Consider the following 13,984-nt stretch of genomic DNA (forward strand, 5'->3'; position numbering starts at 1 on the left):
TATACACAGGCAACAGAGCATGCACAATGTCGGCACTAGTACAGTGTATATCCACCTTTCGCAGCAATGCAGGCTGCTATTCTCCCATGGAGACGATCGTAGAGATGCTAGATGTAGTCCTGTGGAACGGCTTGCCACGCCATTTCCACCTGGCGCCTCAGTTGGACCAGCGTTCGTGCTGGACGTGCAGACCGCGTGAGACGACGCTTCATCCAGTCCCAAACATGCTCAATGGAGGACAGATCCGGAGATCTTGCTGGCCAGGGTAGTTGACTTACACCTTCTAGAGCACGTTGGGTTGCACGGGATACATGCGGACGTGCATTGTCCTGTTGGAACAGCAAGTTCCCTTGCCGGTCTAGGAATGGTAGAACGGTGGGTTCGATGACGGTTTGGATGTACCGTGCACTATTCAGTGTCCCCTCGACGATCACCAGAGGTGTACGGCCAGTGTAGGAGATCGCTCCCCACACCATGATGCCGGGTGTTGGCCCTGTGTGCCTCGGTCGTATGCAGTCCTGATTGTGGCGCTCACCTGCACGGTGCCAAACACGCATACGACCATCATTGGCACCAAGGCAGAAGCGACTCTCATCGCTGAAGACGACACGTCTCCATTCGTCCCTCCATTCACAGCCTGTCGCGACACCACTGGAGGCGGGCTGCACGATGTTGGAGCGTGAGCGGAAGACGGCCTAACGGTGTGCGGGACCGTAGCCCAGCTTCATGGAGACGGTTGCGAATGGCCCTCGCCGATACCCCAGGAGCAACAGTGTCCCTAATTTGCTGGGAAGTGGCGGTGCGGTCCCCTACGGCACTGCGTAGGTCTTGGCGTGCATCCGTGCGTCGCTGTGGTCCGGTCCCAGGTCGACGGGCACGTGCACCTTCCGCCGAACACTGGCGACAACATCGATGTACTGTGGAGACCTCACGCCCCACGTGTTGAGCAATTCGGCGGTACGTCCACCCGGCCTCCCGCATGCCCACTATACGCCTTCGCTCAAAGTCCGTCAACTGCACATACGGTTCACGTCCACGCTGTCGCGGCATGCTACCAGTGTTAAAGACTGCGATGGAGCTCCGTATGCCACGGCAAACTGGCTGACACTGACGGTGGCGGTGCACAAATGCTGCGCAGGTAGCGCCATTCAACGGCCAACACCGCGGTTCCTGGTGTTTCCGCTGTGCCGTGCGTGTGATCATTGCTTGTACAGCCCTCTCGCAGTGTCCGGAGCAAGTATGGTGGGTCTGACACACCGGTGTCAATGTGTTCTTTTTTCCATTTCCAGGAGTGTATAAAGACAAGAAATTCTGGAAATAAAAAGGAGTGAGTGATTCATTGGTGAAAAACAGTTGCGTTGAAATTGCAAATGAAACAAAATACAACAAAAAATAAGAGAATTACAACAACAACAAAACATCAAAATAATAATGTACTACGAATTTTAGGTTTTAGTCGTGAGATGTGAAGTAACGATTATGAAATAAGAGCAGTTTTGTGGAAGATTGTACAAGAATAGTCCTTCCTCCACTGGGTTTTTGGCATGACTGTTTTAACTTCTCGGTGTGTTATATGTAGCAGTTAATATGTTCCAGTTATTTGTTGAAGGTGAAGTAGCGAATGACGTAAGTATGTGGTGTTTAATGTCAGTATGCATATTACCGTATGAATATGTTGTGAACTTTTTCTGCGGGGTCGTGCGTGCGTGTGTGTGTGTGTGTGTGTGTGTGTGTGTGTGTGTGTGTGTGTGTGTTAGCAGCAAGTACATCCGCCAGTCAATTCGTACACTTTCCGAACATTGCGCAAAACATGGCATTAAGAATCGTGCTCAAGTAAACTGAACGATTCCTGAGCACATTATCACTAACATACACAAAGCCATTTACTGCTGTAGCAAAAATCTGGTCCCACCTGAGTATCGGCATCAGAGAGGCCACAGAAAGGAGAACTTTCAGCGATAACTGTAACTGGGACAACCCACATAATTTTAACGGTGCGTAAAAACTGTCTATCGATGTGGAGAAACTACTGAGAAACTACGACATTCCAGCGCTTGCTGTGTTAACAAGAAAGATGCACTGTTCCTCCAGACATGAATGCATAGTGCTTCTTAACAACACAGACACTTTAATATCGCATTTATCCTCGAATATCTGGCAGCGTTTTTCAATTAAAAGTGTCCTCCCCTGTACGGGAATCACAATACATAATGTGTTTACGAGAACAGATTGTGACGCAGTAATGACGGCATGTGGAAGTTTTGGTGCGGTCGTGACTCGTTCACGATAAGCAAAGCAGTTAAGGCGGCCGCCGGTGTAAAGCGGAAAATCTGGGTTCGATTCCCGGTCCTGCACAAATTTTCATTGTCATCATTCCTTACAGAACTGATGGTTGTCCGAATTCGTCACTGCGAATACATTTCATGTAATACAGAGAAGATTTTGCGACCTGCCTTGGTTTCGCCTGGAGGCACTAGCGTCGCAGACATAGACACGACCCATGGCAGCGCGACGACAGAGATTCGACTCCACCGGCTGGCCACGCTGTCTATGATACAGGACTGTGACTGCTTCTGCACCGCAGTATTCTCCAAACGGTTCACCGCACAGGGAGGTAGAGGGGCCTTTATTGACGAACCTTCGCCTAGACGTTTCTTTTTGGATAGGGTCCGCCTTTAGCAAAACCCAATTTTGTTTCTTAACCCAAACACGTTTCACTGCAGTTGCAGCATCTTCAGTGGGCTCTTGTTTTATGGCTGTTAAAGATAAAGACCGTTCTTTACTGTTTGTATACATGTAACTATCAGTGTTTAAATAGTAATTACAGATATTTGAAAATACACATAAAATTACGAATTCGTACTTTTTTACCAGATTGTGTGGTTTTTCTACAACTAAATCCTCCAGTCAATTTGTACACTTTCCGAACATTGTGCAAAACACTATCATGGCATTAAGAATCGTGATGAGGTACGATTCCTGAGCACACTATCACTAATATGTACAAAACCATTTACGGCTGGAGCAAAAATCTGGTCCCGCAAACCTACCACCTGGAAGTCGGCAACAGAGAGCCTACATAAAGGAGGGCCTTCAGCACAGTGGCTGTTTTGTTCCACAGTTTGTCATCTGCAACCACTTACACCTTAAAGGAGCTAAATTGTTTAAGACAAAATTACGTTTGGAAAGTTATATATATATATATATATATATATCTCCCGCATCTCGTGGTGGTGCGGTAGCGTTCTCGCTTGCCACGCCCCGGTTCCCGGGTTCGAATCCCGGCGGGGTTAGGGATTTTCTCTGCCTCGTGACGGCTGGGTGTTGTGTGGTGTGCTTAGGTTAGTTAGGTTTAAGTAGTTCTAAGTTCTAGGGGACTGATGACAGTAGATGTTAAGTCCCATAGTTCTCAGAGCCATATATATATATATATATATATATATGTATATATATATATATATATATATATATATATATATATATATATATATATGTGTGTGTGTGTGTGTGTGTATATTTACATTATGTTTCACTGTTTCATTTATGTTTTCTTTTTCGTCATCTTCATCACTATGAAACACTACATATTGAGTTGCCACTGTCACTGCTTCACTGTTTACCAGCTGTGGAAACAAACATGGAGAGCAGTGGAACAGTTGAAAGTGTAAAAACAAGATGGCTGACAGTGGAACAGTTGAAGGTGTCCTTCCTGGCGGTTGTTCTGAATCTTTCAGAGGTGTCTGTGATTTGTGTGTGTGTGGGGGGGGGGGGGAGGGAGGGGGAGGGGGGGGAGAGCTCTATACATTGGTCTTGTATAATAATGGGTAGAGAACAGATTCCATTGCAGAGAGCTGTGTATTCACTTGCTTTCCTTCCACTATGGCTTTTTGTATCTGATAATTTTCTTCAGTTATTAGTTTTTGCAGGGGGCTGTTGCTGCATTTGTGAATTTTCAGATCAGCACTGATGTTTGTTGGGCTATGTTTCTTGTTTCTTTTGCTTAAGCCGGACCCTATCCAAAAACATACATATTGTTAAATCAAACACAGAAGAAAAGAGCTTCAAAGCCAAGATGATTATTGGCCTAGACAATCCAGCACCCGGCCCTCGAACTTTACCGCTGCGGTAAACTTCTTCAAATAAATATCCTACGCCGCTACTGACTTCCATTTTATTTTTTATGTATCCATTTTCAGGTAGTTGGAGTACGCTCTACGTGCATAAATGACCTAACAGAGGGGATGAGCGTTAATGTGCGGCTGTCTGCTGATGACGCGTGTAGTGGGCGGGAAAGAATGGTCTCGTTGGGTGACTGTAAAAGGACTCAGGATGGCTTAGACTTTCTATTTGATTTGATGAATGACGGCTTCCTCTAAATGTAGAAAAGCTGTAAGTTCATGTGGATGAGTAGGAAAAAAAAAAGTCCGTAATGTTCGAGTGCAGTATTAGTGATGTGGCTCCTGAGACAGTTACGTCGATTAAGTTAATATTTAGGCGTAAGTCTGCAAAGTGCTGCGGAATGGAACGAGCAGGTTAACGACTGTTCGGTTTCGGTTTATTGGGAGAACCTTAGCAAAGTGTGGCTGGTCTGTAAAAGGATACTGCATACAGAACACGAATGCAACCCGTTCTTGAGTACTGTTTGGGATCCCATCCAGGTCGCACTGAAGGAAGACATCGAACCAGCTCAGAGGAGGGCTGCTAGATTTGTTATCGGTAGGTTCTATCAGCAGGCAAGAATCACCGAAATGTTTTGGGCACTCAGATTGGAGTCGCTGATCACCGAAATGCTTTGGAAACTCAGATTGGACTATCTGAAGGGAGGGCGACGTTCCTTTCACAAAATACTGTTGCGAAATTATAATTAAATGTTTCCCTGAAGCAGAAGAAATGAATTGAAATTTGTGCCGCGCCCGGGACTCGAACCCGGGTCCTCTTGGTTGCTAGGCAAAAATGCTAACCATTACATCACCACAGCACAATGGTGAACGTAGCTGAACGATCTACCCACATTTCTGCCTATCAAAAGAAGACCCGGGTTCGAGTCCCAGTCACGGCACAAATTTTAATTCATTTCTTCTGTTTCGATCACTATTGAGAATATTTTAGATTACTAGCATTTGTGAGTGACTGCAGAACGAATCTAATGCCGCCGATATACACGCTGCATACCGGTTGCTAAGACAAGATTAGAGAAATCAGGGCTCTAACAGAAGAAAAGAAAACAATCGTTTTTCCCTCGCTCCATTCGCGACGGGACAGGAAAGTAAATGACTCCTAATAGTACAGGGTACAGGGCCAGGCACCGTATGGTGATTTCTGAAGTGTGTATGTAGCTGCAGATGTAGATAAATAAATGAACCGTTGGTCATCGTCACCAGAGTAGCAACAGAATAGAAATAGCACTTATAGTGTTTCACCCGGTCACTACATTCGTTTGTTATAAGTTTATTTTTGCGTGCGTCGACAGCCTCCAGACATTTTATAAAAGAATAAGTAAACTAGGGAAGGAAGTGTGTAGTTGCCAGTATTATGGACAGCTGACTATCAGTTTGTATAGTGAGTGCTTATGCTTGATACTTACTGTCATGTTGTCGTCTAACTAAGAATCTGGTCTTCGTCCACATATAACGTTCACTATGGGCTACCTCAAATGTGGTTTTTATATGTGTTGAAATAACTTGATTTATATATGATAGATCGTATGAAAGTTATCCACAAGTTCTCCAACACGACATAAACGTGAAGTCGGACGATCGCACAATTCATAGCCAATACTACACTCTACTGCGCACCACGTTATCCTTTGCAACATCTATTTTGGCCTACAGTTACACTCCTGGAAATTGAAATAAGAACACCGTGAATTCATTGTCCCACATTCCTGGGGTCAGATACATCACATGATCACACTGACAGAACCACAGACACATAGATACAGGCAACAGAGCATGCACAATGTCGGCACTAGTACAGTGTATATCCACCTTTCGCAGCAATGCAGGCTGCTATTCTCCCATGGAGACGATCGTAGAGATGCTGGATGTAGTCCTGTGGAACGGCTTGCCATGCCATTTCCACCTGGCGCCTCAGCTGGACCAGCGTTCGTGCTGGACGTGCAGACCGCCTGAGACGACGCTTCATCCAGTCCCAAACATGCTCAATGGGGGACAGATCCGGAGATCTTGCTGGCCAGGGTAGTTGACTTACACCTTCTAGAGCACGTTGGGTGGCACTGGATACATGTGGACGTGCATGTCCTGTTGGAACAGCAAGTTCCAATGCCGGTCTAGGAATGGTAGAACGATGGGTTCGATGACGGTTTGGATGTACCGTGCACTATTCAGTGTCCCCTCGACGATCACCAGAGGTGTACGGCCAGTGTAGGAGATCGCTCCCCACACCATGATGCCGGGTGTTGGCCCTGTGTTCCTCGGTCGTATGCAGTCCTGATTGTGGCGCTCACCTGCACGGCGCCAAACACGCATACGACCATCATTGGCACCGAGGCAGAAGCGACTCTCATCGCTGAAGACGACACGTCTCCATTCGTCCCTCCATTCACGCCTGTCGCGACACCACTGGAGGCGGGCTGCACGATGTTGAGGCGTGAGCGGAAGACGGCCTAACGGTGTGCGGGACCGTAGCCCAGCTTCATGGAGACTGTTGCGAATGGTCCTCGCCGATACCCCAGGAGCAACAGTGTCCCTAATTTGCTGGGAAGTGGCGGTGCGGACCCCTACGACACTGCGTAGGATCCTACGGTCTTGGCGTGCATCCGTGCGTCGCTGCGGTCCGGTCCCAGGTCGACGGGCACGTGCACCTTCCGCCGACCACTGGCGACAATATCGATGTACTGTGGAGACCTCACGCCCCACGTGTTGAGCAATTCGGCGGTACGTCCACCCGGCCTCCCACATGCCCACTATACGCCCTCGCTCAAAGTCCGTCAACTGCACATACGGTTCACGTCCACGCTGTCGCGGCATGCTACCAGTGTTAAAGACTGCGACGGAGCTCCGTATGCCACGGCAAACTGGCTGACACTGACGGCGGCGGTGCACAAATGCTGCGCAGCTAGCGCCTTCGACGGCCAACACCGCGGTTCCTGGTGTGTCCGCTGTGCCGTGCGTGTGATCATTGCTTGTACAGCCCTCTCGCAGTGTCCGGAGCAAGTATGTTGGATCTGACAGACCGGTGTCAATGTTTTCTTTTTTCCATTTCCAGGAGTGTATATAATTTTATGAGCAGTCTCTGATTGGCCTGATATATCATACAGTAAAATAAAAGCGTTATGTAAATATAGATAAAAATAATAAACAGGTAATATTGGAAACGTTGCATAATATACTGAAGCGGCAGAGGTACTGGTATAGGCATGAGTATTCAAAAACAGATACATGTAAACAAGCAGAGTACGGCGCTGCGGTCGGCAATGCCTATCTATATAAGGCAACAAGTGTCTGGCGCAGTTGTTAGAACGGTTACTGCTGCTACATTGGCAGGTCATCAAGGTTTAAGTGAGGTTGAACTTTGTGTTATAGTCGGCGCAAGAGCGATGGGACACAGCATCTCCGAGGTAGTGTGGATGTATTGATTTTGCCGTACGACCATTTCACGAGTGTACTGTGAATATAAGAAATCTGGTAAAGCATCAGATCTCCGACATCGTTGCGGACGGAAAAAGATCCTGCAAGAACGGGACCAACGACGACTGAAGAGAATGGTTCAACGCGACAGAAGTGCAGCCCTCCGCAAACTGGTGCAGATTTGAGTCCTGGGGCCAACAGCGTGCGAACCATTCAACGAAACATCATCGATGTGGGTTTTCGGAGCCTAAGGCCCACTCGTGTACCCTTGACGACTGCATGACACAAAGCTTTACTCCTCGCTTGGGCCCTTCAGCACCAACATTGGAGTGTTGATGACTGGAAACATGATGCCTGCTCGGACGAGTCTCGTTTCAAATTGTACTGAGTGAATGTAGGTGTACGGGTATGCAAAAAATCTCATGAATCCATGTCAGCAGGAGACTGTTCAAGCTGCTGGAGGTTCTGTAATGTCGTGGGACGTGTGCAGTTTGAGTGATTGGCACCCCTGACACGACTCTGACACGTGACATGTACTTACGCATCCTGTCTGATCGCCTGTATCCATTCATGTCCACTGTGCTTTCCCACGGACTTGGGTAATTCCAGCACGACAATGCGACACACCACACGTCCAGAATTGCTATAGAGCGGCTCCAGGAACACTATTCTGAGTTTAAACATGTCCGCTGGCCTCCAAACTACCCAGGCATGAACGTTATTGAGCATATCTGGCATGTCTTGCAATGTGCTGTTAAATTCGATCAATAACTATATGAAATATTGAAAATCAGATTTTTGTAGCCCCTGAAATTTATCAGACAGACACGCTGCATTTGGGATAGGATTAGCCATTTAGTAAGATAGACGGCAATAGAACGACTACAGTCAACTGAAAGTCGGGAAATAAATACTGTAACTACAGTAAATGATATACATATTTACTATTAAAAACAGTCTTGAACACGATTTATTTATTAACGTGACCGGTTTCGACCACTACTGTGGTCATCTTCAGACCTACAAGTCGTATACAAAGCTTTAATTAGAGGGCTACATACAAAGGCTATAAAACGATGAATTACCATTGAGTAGGAACCTCTTCCTATTGGAGAATCACTACTGGAAAAACCAGTGCACGTCTTACTATATACAATGGAGGCTCCGCCCATTTCTGACGGCATGATGTCATTACTAACCAATGAATTAGAACTCGAATAACATTTCTTAAAAAAAAGAACATTGTCAAGAAATAAAAATATATACACACTAAACTTAGCTTATTCAACAGCTATTGTCAATTGTATGTATGATAAATAAACTTCGGTTTGACAGTACATGGGTTGCCCTCTCAAGGCCCGGTAGTGAACCATTTGGAACCACTTGTTGCCATGGTGAAGTTGGACGCCGTTCCATAGATGAGGCAGCAGGATTCTTTCCACTGAAGTTGTTGCGAAGTCGATAGGCAACCTAATGGTTGCCATGGTGAAGACAAACGTCAGTGCAAAGACGTGGCAGTAGGCTTCTTTCTAACAAATTTGTTGCGGAAGTGGAATGGCAAAGAATGTCACCTAAGACGATGTGTTATTGAGCAGCAACAAGTCTTTATTGAAACGATTTTCAATGAGTAGGCTGCAATAATCTTTAGCTGACATGTCTACTACATGCTGCAGAGATACGATACGTAGTAGTTGTCCATATTTATGAAATATTGTCCATGAAGTTCGTATGTAGATTGCATTTTTTTAAAATATTACGTGTGACAATTTTTAAAAAGACATTGCTATTCCTTAAGTTGTATGCCAGTCTTATAAACAAATAAAAATAATGAAAATGGAAGGGATTTAAAATTATAATACTATGAGCTGTAGTGTCAAAAATAAAAGAATGTGAATTAGCAATATGCAGTCTGAAAGCATATAAACAAACATTCTAAAACAAATAGCCAGTCATAAAATAATGTTTGGCGAAATAAAATTAGAAAGTAAATATAAAATATTTCCTAAAAGTCTTAATTTAAAAAACGAAGGACAGAACAGTGAACATTCTAAAGCAGATCAACAAGAAGCCCATAGAAATGTTTGTCTTTGAATTGAAGTTGTTCGTTTAAAACAGGTAATGGATTACTTTTGTGTCCACTAAGAACTATGGTTGGCGACATGGAGAGAGGACACCGACTACTTCAAATATAAAGGCGACCGGCCATGGAAACACTGCAGAGTATAATTGTACTGAAAACTGGTATTTGTCATAAGATGTAAGGCGAGGGACAAACGGGAAACTGAAACGAACGCAGAAACCTAAGGTACGCTGCTTGATACTGCGTGTGAAGCAATACAGGAATTTACGTTAGACTTCGCAGCTGGCAAAATAACTGGAATTCTACTGTGCGAACAGTTCTTTGTCCGGAATCTCTGCCAGCGCTATGCAGCTTGGACATTCCAGAGTTCCTTTACTTTTCTGTCCACGGTGATAAATTTCTTCCAGATATGACGACAGCAGTCGCGTAGCTTTCCTCTCTACATTCCTTCTACGCTCCGAGAACCACGTAGCTCGGTATTTAAGGCACGACGCTTCGTACGGATGTGAATGGCTCAGGCATCGAAAATATTGCAACCAATAGAGTGCCGCCAGATGCAAGTCTTTCAAGCTAATTGCTAAATCTTACATCAAATGCAGAGTGATTGGCGCACATTGTTTTTTTTAATTATGGTATTATTCCTAGGGACAGAAAAAGTCCGCGAAAACTATAACGCGAAAAATGACGCGAAATTTACAGTTCTCTGCAAAATATCAAGATTCCAATCATTTTTACGAAATAGTCTGTAATCTGTCCTTCCGCAGGACAAGAAACGCTATAATTCTTAGGACGATTTTATCTATATTCATAACTGAAAGTCATTGAATATTAAAACTGTATTTTACCTTCTTTTCTCTCAAAGCGTGTATTCTTAAAATGACAGTCCATTTCTCGCGTAACGAAATAAGCTGTGACGTCAAAAATATCACCGAAACTGGCAAAAAATACCGAACTGTGTAATAAATTATCTAATTTGGCTACAAACTCATCACAATTTTCAAAAATACAGTTACATTGGCAAAAGAAACAAATTTGGCAAAAAACTTTGAATCTGGCAAAAAAATGACCATATCTGGAAACAATGTAACACCGAATCCGGAAAAGATTGACATGGAATTTGGGAAAAATTATCGCCTAATTTGTCAAAAAAGAATACGGAATTTGCTAAAAAAAACAACAAAGGACACCAAATTTGACAAAAAATAACACCAAAATTGCCAAAAAATAAAGCCAAAATTGCCAAAAAATTACACCTAAATTACCAAAAATAACACCAAATTAGATAAATAGCACCGAAATTGTAAACAAAAAACATTGAAAGGGGAAAAGAGTAACATCAACGTTGGCAAAAATGAACCGAATTTCATTAAAAATAGCATTTAATTTGAAAAAACAAATAGTGCCGACAGCAGAAAAAAATAACTCCGAAATTGAAAAAAGTAACACCGAATTTGCAAAAAGGTAACAATGAATTTTGCTATAAAACAAAACAATTTCTTTCCTATTGCTAATTACTCCCCATTCCTAAATCCATTTTGCTACATGACATTCAGCAGCTGTCTCAGTAAATATTTCAATTTTCCAGTCGGTTGGTGATCTGAGGATTGAAACTCTTTTTTTGTTTAACACAAACGTCATTTTTTGCTCAGCAGTTTCAATTTTCCTCTGAGTTACTTGCCAATGTAAAACTAGAATCGGAAGCATCCTGTAGCTGTAACGCTCACGGTCTCACTATTGGTATTGATAGTTTATTTATAACTTTTAGCTAACACTTAGAGTGTGTATCTTCTAACCTTTTCATCAAAGATAAATATCGATTCCTCAAGTCATGGACACAGCTCTTTCGAAGCTTCTACGTGTACGATAATTTTGTTGCGATACTCGCAGAAGCAACGAAATAAACATGCTAAGTTTAAAGAAAAGGAAAATCCCCAAGACGGGATAAACCTTTACGGAAGCTCGAAATATAACATGAATATCAATGCGAGACGCTTTTAATAGATTACACAAGGCAACTCAGTCTCGAAATCTGGGAGAAAATCCAAAGAAATTCTGGCCGATTTTAAAGCACATGCAGCAGCAAGACGCAATGAAAACCTTCACTGTGCGATGGAGAAACTAATACAATCCTGGAAATTGAAATAAGAACACCGTGAATTCATTGTCCCAGGAAGGGGAAACTTTATTGACACATTCCTGGGGTCAGATACATCACATGATCACACTGACAGAACCACAGGCACATAGACACAGGCAACAGAGCATGCACAATGACGGCACTAGTACAGCGTATATCCACCTTTCGCAGCAATGCAGGCTGCTATTCTCCCATGGAGACGATAGTAGAGATGCTAGATGTAGTCCTGTGGAACGGCTTGCCATGCCATTTCCACCTGGCGCCTCAGTTGGACCAGCGTTCGTGCTGGACGTGCAGACCGCGTGAGACGACGCTTCATCCAGTCGACGGACTTTGAGCGAGGGCGTATAGTGGGCATGCGGGAGGCCGGGTGGACGTACCGCCGAATTGCTCAACACGTGGGGCGTAAGGTCTCCACAGTACATCGATGTTGTCGCCAGTGGTCGGCGGAAGGTGCACGTGCCTGTCGACCTGGGACCGGACCGCAGCGACGCACGGATGCACGCCAAGACCGTAGGATCCTACGCAGTGCCGAAGGGGACCGCACCGCCACTTCCCAGCAAAATAGGCACACTGTTGCTACTGGGGTATCGGCGAGGACCATTCGCAACCGTCTCCATGAAGCTGGGCTACGGTCCGGCACACCGTTAGGCCGTCTTCCGCTCACGCCCCAACATCGTGCAGCCCGCCTCCAGTGGTGTCGCGACAGGCTGTGAATGGAGGGACGAATGGAGACGTGTCGTCTTCAGCGATGAGAGTCGCTTCTGCCTTGGTGCCAATGATGGTCGTATGCGTGTTTGGCGCCGTGCAGGTGAGCGCCACAATCAGGACTGCATACGACCGAGGCACACAGGGCCAACACCCGGCATCATGGTGTGGGGAGCGATCTCCTACACTGGCCGTACACCTCTGGTGATCGTCGAGGGGACACTGAATAGTGCACGGTACATCCAAACCGCCATCGAACCCATCGTTCTACCATTCCTAGACCGGCAAGGGAACTTGCTGTTCCAACAGGACAATGCACGTCCGCATGTATCCCGTGCCACCCAACGTGCTCTAGAAGGTGTAAGTCAACTACCCGGGCCAGCAAGATCTCCGGATCTGTCCCCCATTGAGCATGTTTGGGACTGGATGAAGCGTCGTCTCAGGCGGTCTGCACGTCCAGCACGAACGCTGGTCCAGCTGAGGCGCCAGGTGGAAATGGCATGGCAAGCCGTTCCACAGGACTACATCCAGCATCTCTACGATGGTCTCCATGGGAGAATAGCAGCCTGCATTGCTGCGAAAGGTGGATATACCCTGTACTAGTGCCGACATTGTGCATGCTCTGTTGCCTGTGTCTATGTGCCTGTGGTTCTGTCAGTGTGATCATGTGATGTATCTGACCCCAGGAATGTGTCAATAAAGTTTCCCCTTCCTGGGACAATGAATTCACGGTGTTCTTATTTCAATTTCCAGGAGTGTAGATTGAAAGTAACAGCATAGGCGGAAGAACATGGAAACAGAGGGCTTGAGCGGCATTTGAGCCCGCCACCAACAGAAAAAAAAAAAATTCTGGATTGGCGGGATCGTGCACAATAACTGAAGAAATTAGTACAAAAGTGTCTTCAATACACGCTGGTAGCCAAGCTTTTAGAGTGGAACTTCACAGACTTGGAGTTGGGTTTATGAAGACTCAAGGGGTCGGTCGAAGTCCTCTTTGTCAGCTCCATAAAGCGCACGTACACGTGGAGAAATTGATGTGCGTAACATTTCCAGGTACACTTCCCCAGTGACAGAAGCATCAAAGAAAAAGGGGTACTACTAAGCCCCTAGACGAGCGTCTACACCACACGTCAATCACTGGTAGACTGACCGCTTTATCGGAATAAACATGAAGATTTTCCGGTGCCCAGTACACAGTGTTATGCCGATTCACGGTTCCATTTGGTTTACATTGTGCCTCGTCACTCCACACTACCTTCGCCACAGGTTGTTAGGCAACAGTTACTATTTGCTGATACCATTCGCAAAATTGCATTCAGCGATCGGATCGTCATCACTAATCGCATGCAGCAATCATGGAATGTAAACTTTCCACTCTGCAGCATTGAGAATTCTTCGCACACTTGTACTGCTAACCCCACACTTCACGTGCATATTTCTGCGCAGAAACGTTTCCAACACCAGAGCCGA

The 13,984-nt window shown here is 45.4% G+C and overlaps 1 protein-coding gene and 1 non-coding gene across 2 annotated transcripts in view; one reads left to right on the forward strand and one right to left on the reverse strand.

Moving 5' to 3' along the window:
- The window catches only part of LOC126295328 (adenylate cyclase type 6), a 2,630,635-nt gene that overhangs the window by 1,722,416 nt on the left and 894,235 nt on the right, over window positions 1-13,984 (forward strand). The window lies entirely within an intron of this gene.
- On the reverse strand, window positions 4,906-4,978 carry Trnaa-agc (transfer RNA alanine (anticodon AGC)). Its single transcript has one exon. It is a non-coding gene; the product is annotated as a tRNA-Ala (tRNA).

The sequence above is a fragment of the Schistocerca gregaria genome, chromosome 11 (assembly GCF_023897955.1).
Source record: "Schistocerca gregaria isolate iqSchGreg1 chromosome 11, iqSchGreg1.2, whole genome shotgun sequence".
Lineage (NCBI taxonomy): Eukaryota > Metazoa > Arthropoda > Insecta > Orthoptera > Acrididae > Schistocerca > Schistocerca gregaria.